Source organism: Salmo salar, chromosome 06 (assembly GCF_965601325.2).
Source record: "Salmo salar chromosome 06, fSalSal1, whole genome shotgun sequence".
Lineage (NCBI taxonomy): Eukaryota > Metazoa > Chordata > Actinopteri > Salmoniformes > Salmonidae > Salmo > Salmo salar.
In genome coordinates, this window is record NC_138296.1 from 22,234,574 (window position 1) to 22,245,851 (window position 11,278).

The following is an 11,278-nucleotide window of genomic DNA, read 5'->3' on the forward strand; positions in this document are numbered from 1 at the left end:
GCATTGGTTTCTCAAATAACTGCCTCGCCTGGTTCACCAACTACTTCGCAGACAGAGTTCAGTGTGTCAAATCGGAGGGCCTGTTGTCCGGACCTCTGGCAGGCTCTATGGGGGTACCACAGTGTTCAATTCTCGGGCAGACTCTTTTATCTTTATATATCAACGATGTCGCTCTTGCTGCGGTTGATTCCCTGATCCACCTCTATGCAGACGACACCATTCTGTATACATCTGGCCCTTCTTTGGACACTGTGTTAACTAACCTCCAAACAAGTTTCAATGCCATACAACACTCCTTCCGTGGCTCTTAAATGCTAGTAAAACCAAATGCATGCTTTTCAACTGTTCGCTGCCCGCACCCGCCCACCAGTCCAGCATCACTACTCTGGACGGTTCTGACCTAGAGTATGTGGACAACCCCAAATACCTAGGTGTCTGGCTAGACTGTAAACTCTCCGTCCAGACTCATATCAAACATCTCCAATCCAAAATCAAATCTAGAATTAGCTTTCTATTTCGCAACAAAGCCTCCATCACTCACGCCGCCAAACTTACCCCAGTAAAACTGACTATCCTACCGATCCTCAACTTCGGCGATGCCATCTACAAAATAGTTTCCAATACTCTACTCAGTAAACTGGATGCAATCTATCACAGTGCCATCCGTTTTGTTACCAAAGCCCCTTATACCACCCACCACTCTGACCTGTATGCTCTAGTCGGCTGGCCCTCGCTACTTATTCGTCGCCAGACCCACTGGCTCCAGGTCATCTATAAATCTATGCTAGGTAAAGCTCCGCCTTATCTCAGCTCACTGGTCACTATATCAACACCCACCCGTTGCACGCGCTCCAGCAGGTATGTCTCACTGGTCATCCCAAAGCCAAAACCCCCTTTGGCTGCCTTTCCTTCCAGTTCTCTGCTGCCAGTGACTGGAACGAATTGCAAAAATCACTGAAGCTGGAGGCTTACATTTCCCTCAGTACCTTTAAACATCAGCTATCTGAGCAGCTAACCGATCGCTGCAGCTGTACATAGTCCATCTGTAAATAGCCCACCCAGTCTACCTACCTCATCCCCATATTGTTTTTATTTACTTTTCTGCTCTTTTGCACACCAGTATCACTACTTGCACATCATCATCTGCTCATCTATCACTCCAGTGTTAATCTGCTAAATTGTAATTACTTCGCTACTATGACCTATTTATTGCCTTACCTCCTCACGCCATTTGCACACTGTATATATACTTTCTTTTTTTCTATTGTGTTATTGACTGTACGCTTGTTTATTCCATGTGTAACACTGTGTTGCTGTTTGTGTCGCACTGCTTTGCTTTATCTTGGCCAGGTCACAGTTGTAAATGACAACTTGTTCTTAACTAGCTTACCTGGTTAACCTCTCTTGGGTAGGGGGCAGTATTTTCACGTCCGGATAAAAAACGTACCCGATTTAATCTGGTTATTACTCCTGCCCAGAAACTAGAATATGCATATAATTGTTTGATTTGGATAGAAAACACCCTAAAGTTTCTAAAACTATTTGAATGGTGTCTGTGAGTATAACATAACTCATATGGCAGGCCAAAACCTGAGAAGATTCTGTACAGGAAGTGCCCTCTCTGATCATTTCTTGGCCTTCTATAGCCTCTTTATCGAAAACAGAGGATCTCTGCTGTAACGTGACATTTTCTAAGGCTCCCATAGGCTCTCAGAAGGCGCCAGAACGGGGAATGATGACTCTGCAGTCCCTGGGCGAAAAACAGTATCGCATTTGGAAAGTGGTCGATCTGAGAACAATGACACGGGTGCGCGCGTGCACTTGAAGACACCATTTTCTTCTTTCAGTCTTTGAACAAAAACAACGTCTCCCGGTCGGAATATTATCAATATTTTACGAGAAAATTCGCATAAAAATTGATTTTAATCAGCGTTTGACATGCTTCGAAGTACGGTAATGGAATATTTTGAATTTTCTTTTTCACGACATGCGTCCGCGCGTCACCGTTCGGATAGGGACCTGAACGCACGGACAAAACAGAGGATATTTGAACATAACTATGGATTATTTTGAACCAAAACAACATTTGTGGTTGAAGTAGAAGTCCTGGGAGTGCATTCTGACGAAGAACAGGAAAGGTAATCCAATTTTTCTTATAGTAATTCTGAGTTTAGTGAACGCCAAACTTGGTGGGGAGTCAAATTAGCTAGCCCCTGATGGCGAGCTATCTACTCAGAATATTGCAAAATGTGCTTTTGCCGAAAAGCTATTTTAAAATCTGACACCGCGATTGCATAAAGGAGTTCTGTATCTATAATTCTTAAAATAATTGTTATGTTTTTTGTGAACGTTTATCGTGAGTAATTTAGTAAATTCACCGGCAGTGTTCGGTGGGAATGCTAGTCACATGCTACGTCACATGCTAATGTAAAAAGCTGTTTTTTGATATAAATATGAACTTGATTGAACAAAACATGCATGTATTGTATAACATAATGTCCTAGGAGTGTCATCTGATGAAGATCATCAAAGGTTAGTGCTGCATTTAGCTGTGGTTTTGGTTTTTGTGACATTATATGCTAGCTTGAAAAATGGGTGTGTGATTATTTCTGGCTGGGTACTCTCCTGACATAATCTAATGTTTTGCTTTCGTTGTAAAGCCTTTTTGAAATCGGACGATGTGGTTAGATAAAGGAGAGTCTTGTCTTTAAAATGGTGTAAAATAGTCATATGTTTGAAAAATGGAAGTTTTTGGATTTTTGAGGAATTTGTCATTCGCGCCATGCCCTATCATTGGATATTGGAGCGGTGTTCCGCTAGCGGAACATCTAGATGTAAGATGCAAATCAATTTAGAACATTTTTGACATGTGTTTTTCTGGATTTTTCGTTGTAATTCTGTCTCTCACTGTTCAAATAAACCTACCATTAAAATTATAGACTGATCATTTCTTTGTTAGTGGGCAAACGTACAAACTCAGCAGGGGATCAAATACTTTTTTCCCTCACTGTAGGTAGATTGGGTGGGCTATTTACAGATGGACTATGTACACATGCAGCGATCGGTTAGCTGCTCAGATAGCTGATGTTTAAAGTTACTGAGGGAAATGTAAGTCTCCAGCTTCAGCGATTTTTGCAATTCGTTCCAGTCACTGGCAGCAGAGAACTGGAAGGAAAGGTGGCCAAAGGAGGTTTTGGCTTTGGGGATGACCAGTGAGATATACCTGCTTGAGCTCGTGCTACGGGTGGGTGTTGTTATCGTTGGCTAATATTATTTTTCATTTTGTGTTGCAGAGTGGTCAGTTTGACTGTGACTGTAGCCCAAACTTCCACCCCACATTTCAGGTGTTTTTGGACTGCATGTCGGGTGCAGAAAATATCAGACTGAGTTTTTTTATTTGACCTCCTTTTCTCACCAATTTTGTGATATCCAATTGCGATCTTGTCTCATCGCTGCAACTCCCCAACGGGCTCAGGAGACTTGAAGTTTGAGTCATGCATCTGCCGAAACATGATCCGCCAAACCACGCTTCTTAACACCCGCCCGTTTAACCCAGAAGCCAGCTTCACCAATGTGTTGGAAGAAACACTGTTCAACTGAATTCAGCCTGCAGGCGCCTGGCCCACCACCAGGAGTCGTTAGAACACGATGAGCCAAGTAAAGCCCTCCAGGCCAAACCCTCCCCAAACCCGGACTACGTTGGGCCAGTTGTGCGCCGCCCTATTGGACTCCCAGTCACGGCTGGTTGTGACACAGCCTGGGATCAAACCCGGGTCTGCAGTGACACCTCAAGCACTGCTGCGAAGAGTCACCCGGGGTAGGCTGTCATTGTAAAATAAGTATTTGTTCTTAACTGACTTGCCTAGTTAAATTAAATTAAATTAAAATTACTGTAAGTCCCTTTGAATAAAAGAGTTAGCTAAATGCCATATCATTTAATATTATTGCTCTCCCACTATGAGTAGCTGAGACATGGAGGGACATTAGAACGGCCCCTGTAACTTGCAAAGCTTCCCAAAATAACCATCATATTTCAAATAGATGGCCCTCATGTAGAGCTCGTACAGTTTTAATACATTAAGTATTTGTCTGTCCATCAAAAGTTCAACTCATTTCTGCGTGTTTGGAATATTCCAACATTGCGTGCATTGCATTTCCCCAACTTTCTTCTTTAAACTTCGTAATTATTTTGTTGCTTAAACAATCACTGCATTCTTATAGACAGCATACAAAACTGTTAAAGATCATTTACCAGATAATTCCTGCTACAATATTGTAAGGTATTGTTGCAGTGTTCAGTGCAGTTTGGTGGACAGAGAGTGTATAATTATGTGTGTATTCAGAGTGTGTATTCCTATAGTGTGTATTCTTATGTGTGTATTCAGAGTGTGTATTCTCATAGTGTGTATTCTCATAGTGTGTATTCGGAGTGTGTATTCTCATAGTGTGTATTCTTATGTATTTTGATGGGAAGTATGTACATTAAAGTAACATTTCTAATCCCATTCTTCTACCAATGGCAGCAGCAGCTTCCTGCTGATGAATGGGATGGCCTGGGTTGGTCCTCGGCCGCTGGACAAAGGGCAGCAAGCGGTCCCTCTTCCAGAGCAGGATGTCAGAATACTACAGTCACTATGCTCCTAATCTGCATTGGCGTGTTGGAAGATAAGACTGACAGCAAGTATATGATGATTAAAAGTTAAAGCTGTTATAGTCTTGTGTTTGTGCTAACATTCCACTACTTTCCACTTCTTATCATGCCAAACAGTCTGGCTGTATGGCATGACAAGAATCAATCAAAATCAAATCAAAGTTTATTCGTCACGTGCACAGGGATACACTGTGTGAGTGTGTGTGTGTAAATTAATGAATGTGGGTGTGTGTCAGTGTGTGTGGGTGGGAATGTGTGGAGTGGTGTGTGTAGACAGCCTGTGATTGCAGGTAGACAGTCATTGATACCCTCTGTAGAGCCTTGTGGTGGAGAGGGGTGCAGCTGCCATACCAGGCGGTGAAACAGCCAGTCAGTATGCAGGTCAATGGTACATCTGTAGAAACTGGTGGCAAGTCTTTTCAGCCACCTGAGGAAGAACAGGCGCTGGCGTCCCTTCTTGATAAATGCACCAAGGAGTGGAATGTTACCACTAACACACCAGATTTCTTCAGGCTAGTAGTGTGTCCTAGTATTTACAATCATTTGTTACCATGTTCATTTTTAGATGTATTTTGTCTTCGTAATTCGATTTTTTCCTTTGTTGCTTTTTACCAAAGTTTCCATTCTATTTCTCTGAAATGTTGCCTTACAAAACACTCCCTTAGATAAATGTACATACTTTTTGTAACAATGGTTTCCTTTGAAACTGAAACTCATGCCTTGCTTTACTGTGGGTTATACAACAAAATTAGCGATGATCTGTTTTGGCTGTCCAGCCAAAAGGTATATTTTAGCAGTCTGCAGAGTGGTCACTGGCTGCCACAAAGTCATAAAATTTGATTTTAAACCTAACCTTAAATTAATTCCTGAAAGCTAATTTTAGTTTTAAAAAAAAAACATTTTTATGTTATTTTTATGTTTATGTTATCAAGAGGGTTCATGACTGTAACTGTGTTACTGGCAAACATTTTATTCCATTTATTAGGCAGATGTTTACTTACACCTGTCAGAACAACCGAGTTTAGGGCGTTGGTAAATTCCTCAATTATTCTGGCTCTGAAATTGGAGTATATTGCCAAGGTGAATTTACGAACGCACCCTTTATGTAATGTGAGTATATATATAAAAACATGTTTCAAAGTGGCAGCATTAATTAAGTTAACTTGAATTTAGCTTGGGTAATACCTTGTAAAATTATAATTCAATGATAAAGTTATTGCAAATGAGATATGGAAAAGTAATGAATGTTTTACAGACTGTTCTACTATAGAAGCAACCTCCACTCTACTGGTGCGTTGGTTAAACATACAATGGTATTTTTTTTCATGGCCAAATCACATTTATCTACTTGGCAGATATGAAACAAACAGACAATCATAATTTCAGTAAAAAGATCAAATTCCTAGTTTATGCTACCAAACCAACTTTATAAGAGGTTTTACAAATAGGTTATATTTTACCCCAAAATTCCATGACCTGGGGTAAGGCATTGTTGGCAGAATAGATGGATGCAGTTCGATGCATGATTAATGTAATTCACCAATACATTTCTCGGTAGTCCAACAAATACTGCAATCAGGTTGTAAATCACAGCTGGCCTGGTACATTGTTTGCTGCCTCCACCCATTTGGAATGATCACTGTTTCAGTTTCAATGACTCAATACTTTGGAGAAAAACGGACAAATGTAACTAATGCTGCTAATGTGTTAGCTACAGTAGCTAACTTTCTAGCTGCTGGGAGGATGTCATGTCATTGGGTGTGGGCAACTTTTACCCCCCTTTTCAGTGGCTACAGCTATAGTTGCATGTGTCATTTGGTTAGCTAGGAAGAAATCTGAATCACTTTGCTTGCTAGCTATGGTGAACTTGAACGACTGTTGAAATATTAGTGGAATCTGTGTGGGTAGCTGGACAGGTAGGATGACTGACAGTGAGGGTGAACAGGTGGTCACGGGTCAGGTGACAGAGGAATGGATGAGACTGAGGCAGGAATTCCTTTAACCATAAAGTGGTATATTTACTGAGTAGTGTGGATTCATGGACGCACAGAACTTCTGGATTTGACAGAGTGAAGGAAGAGAAAGCAGCGCGATCAGGCGATGGTGATTTCCTCCTTTTATGGAGTGGAGATCTGTCGGACATTTCCACCTGACCTAATTAAAGCACCCCTGGCCCAGCTGAGTAAGTGGCAATGAATTAAAGGATTATTCCACCAACTCCATGGGCTTTTTCTACAACTGTTATCCACAGTTAGCATACATCTTAGTTGTCAATCAAATGTATTTGGGATCGAGCAAATTGGCGAGCAGGCAGGCAAGTTCCCATTCAGTTGTCAAAATGTGGGTTGGAACAATCAGGCAATTGGCAGGCAAGCTGCAGAAGGGAAGGCAGGCCATTTTGATGGCCAACTACAAGCTGAAAAAGTTTGAGGGTTTATCTACTGTTCCCTTGTTAGATATTTGCTTATCTCACTCTGGCTAGCATTAGTTGTTGATCTTGTTGTTGCTGATGTGCATAAGCAACTGAGGGAGAGGGAGCCTAACTTCTCATGGTTGTTTGATCAATAGGACTGTAAAGTTCCCAAATGTAATAGGACTCCCATAGTATTTGCAGAAATCCATTCAGGTGTATTTTTGTGGCTTGTGGCCAATGCTTTCTAATTATCTAAAGTTGCACTGTTGCATGTAAACACACAGTCCAGTTCAAAGTTCAGTGTCTATACATTGTCAAAATGCACAGCTGCTTTCCCACTATACTGCTATCGAATTTTTACAAATTCTTACTCTACGTCATTCCCAAACATTCTATGAAAGTAATTTAAAAAAAAGTGTGATATTCTTCTTGGGGTGTATATGAACATATTTTACCAAGGTTTCATGTTGCTAAAACGCTCTGTTCCACTTAAAAAAACGATTCCATATTTTAACTTAACAGAGCCCTCCAACCAAAGCATGGGTTGCTGCCATACCTTGTCCATAATAAACTGCTTACAGGGTAAGGAAACCAATATGTGATTTAGTAATTTAGGTGAACTACACTTTTAACATTGAGGGAACAGCACCATCAGGGAACAGTACCATCTAGTGGTCAGAACCTGGTAATATCAGGATGTATGATAAGACATAAACCTAACAACTTCAATGACTAACTTCTCTGAACAGGGGGTAAAAAACATCACAACATTTTCTGAGAATACATAGACAGTGGTTCCCAGGAAATGGTTCTCCCTAGTGAGGGAGATGATTCTTGTGTATCTCAAGCTGAGACCTTCTGGGCAGAGATATGTGATGTAGTGTGCCCTCTGCAGGTTGGCCCAAGACCCCTAGAGTTAGCAAGTGCAATAATATTAGCCAGCTAGTTAATCGATTTCGTAACACTGAATTTGTATTTTTCCTGTGAATTTTTATTTGTCCAAATACTTATGACTTCTTCAAATGGGGGGACTAGATACAGGATAAACCCATGTTCTATTCGTTGTTACTTAAAGGGGAAGTTCAGTATTTTAAAACTTAAGTTGAGTTGTTTCCTCACCCTGAAAGTAGTCTATGGTTCGTGACTTAAAGGTGATTTGGCCATAGAAAAAGTGCATGTTTCATCAATTCACCAGTAGAGTGGAGGTTGCTTCTATCGTACAACAGTTTTGTAATGTCTGTAAAACATACCTTTTTCTTATCTCATTTGCAATAACTTTAGCATTGAATTATGATCTTTCAATATAGTAATCAAAATCTGAATCAAATTTTACCTAAGCTAAACCCTAATTCAAGCTAACTTAATTCATGCTGCCACTTTGAAACAAAAAAATATGTTCATACTCACATTACATTAACGTTGCATAATATCAGGATGGGACATAAACTTGACAAAATTAATTACTAATTTCTCTGGATATTGGAGAAAAAAAAAACGCATCGCCAAATTCACTGGGAATACTGTACATTACATAGGATGAATAAACAATACTCAGAGCCACAGCTACACCATACAACTCACATGAGCCTCTCAGAGGCAATGAACATTATAGAATGGGCTGTTATGAAACAAAGTCGTGCAGTAAAACTTACATCCACTAGATGGCAGTGTAATAATACACACCATTGGAGGAGCTGAAACAAGCCATAAATGTTAGACTTACATATCAGACTTTTTTTTTTATCGATAAAAATAAAACTTAGTACCCGATTTTGGGGACTAGGATTTTTGTCAGCTCAAGAGGTCATATTAACAACCCGTCCTAGTTGTTGCATATTTATATTTCCCCTCTTTCTAAGTTTCTAATGGAGATGTTCATCTCTGTCAGTGGTGGAAGAATTACTCAATTGTCATAAAAGTAAAGATACCTTAATAGAAAATGACTCAAGTAAAAGTGAAAGTCACCCAGTAAAATATTACTTGAGTGAAAGTCTAAAGGTATTTGGTTTTAAATATACTTAAATATCAAAAGTAAATGGACTTGCTAAAATGTATTTAAGTATCAAAAGTAAAAGTATAAACCATTTCAAATCCCTTATAATAAGCAAACCAGACGGCACAATTTTCTTGTTTTTCTTTATTGACGGATAGCCAGGGGCACACTCCAACACTCAGACATAATTTACAAAGAAGCATTTGTGTTTAGTGAGTCCTTCAGATCAGAGGCAGTAGGGATGACCAGGGATGTAATCTTGATAAGTGTGTGAATTGGACCGTTTTCCTGTCAAAATGTAACGAATACTTTTGGGTGTCAGGGAAAATGTATGGAGTAAAAAGTACATACTTTTTTTTAGGAATGTAATGTAGTAAAAGTAAAAGTTGGAAAAAATATAAATAGCAAAGTACAGATACCCCCAAAAAGTACTTAAGTAGTACTTTAAAGTATTTTTACTTAAGTACTTTACACCACTGATCTCTGTCACATGAAACCACATGCATCAGGTGCATCTTTTAGAACAGTGTTTTTCTGCTAATTGCATTTTGGAAAATGGTCAAAAATGATGTATTACATTGTCTGCTTCATTACTGTAGTAGCATGTTCAATAATATGAGATGATAGGCTTGCTATTCTTATGTTTTTTAACTTCTTAATGACAAATGTCAGGTTCTTGTACCCATGCATAGTATTTTCAATAGTCACATAATTGTACTTTTTGGAATTAATTTAGTTAGTTAGTCGGTGGCAAAATTGACCGAAATTAGCATCCCTAATGAGAATTAAAAGACAAAACAATATGAAGATCAGAAGTAAAAGATAAATGAAAAGTGCATGTGTTGCAGAGGTAAATAATACAAAATAAGGGTCTTGAAAGGCGCCTCAACCTTTCAAATAGTTATAGCAAAGTAAATAGTACAATCATGACATATATTTAAAAAATGAATATGTAGATAAGGGGTAAAAAGACCGATATACTTGCATTCAGAGAAACTTTCCTCTCTTGAGAACAAATAAGTCTCGGAAAAATTATTGCAGACATCCTGCAATTACAAAATGGTTAGGAATCACAAGAACATGAGCACTTGATTTTCTCTTGAAAATGAAGCTTAAATACTGAACGGAATGTGCTTTTGTTGTTTTAATAAATCATCATGTTTTTCTTTATAGTTGCACATACACCTTTTTGGAATAAAGGTAACGTGATATCGCCTACCACAAATATCTAAATGATCTAAATTGTACAGTTTTTCTCTCCCTTCATAGTAAAGTCTCATGGCATCATTTGATTTTGTCAGAGACAAATTAACTGAGTTGTTAGGTTGCGTAAATTCGAATCTGTTGTCAGGACAAAGAGAAACTCTGGTCTTTAGTACTGTTTCACAGTTGTTTATTAAGCTAAGTAAATAGTGATAAATGCAATGTTCGTATATACGGGCTCACTGTAACACCTCGCAGGGCAGACAGAGAACTGAGTTACACATCCTTTGCTTTTCATTAAATACTCTGACAGAGATAGTTCCCGCTATACTGCTGGCCTGTCAGAGGGAGGATGAGCGTGGTTTAAACTTACTCATCCTATCGTTGGCGTGCAGGTTGGTCCCAACCTCGAGACGCCTCCTGTTGCCGGCCGTAGTTATTATCTTTGGCAGTCGATTTAAAATGTGACTGCACAATTCTCTAAAACCCCGACACCCCTCTGCATATACATTTCACCCATATCCTGCCGTTATATTTTAACAAGCTCTTCCACATCCCTGATTCACAGCATCTGCATTCTTTCCATATGACTCAACATCCCATGAGCCCCTTCCTCTCACACAGCAGTATGCTCTTATCATATAGAGTATAAACTTAATATTATAGCATAGCTTCTTTGTTATATTATATAGGTTATGCAAACAAATAGTTGGTCAAACCCTAACAGAGTGGAACCACAGTGACTTGATTCAGAGGTTTGAAGGTGAATATATTTATACATTTTATAATACATTGTGTATTAATACAATTATTGATTGATTTGATTAAAATAATGTATTTATTATTGTACATTGTATTATTATGCATTCAAGTAAAGATATCACCTCAATTGTAAACATGTATGTTTATTTGTTAATTTGATACAGTCATTATTATTTTATGATATTGAGATGCCTAAAATGTATATTTCCTTAATTTCAGATGAAGAAATTGATGAAGAAAGTTTCCCCTCCCTTAA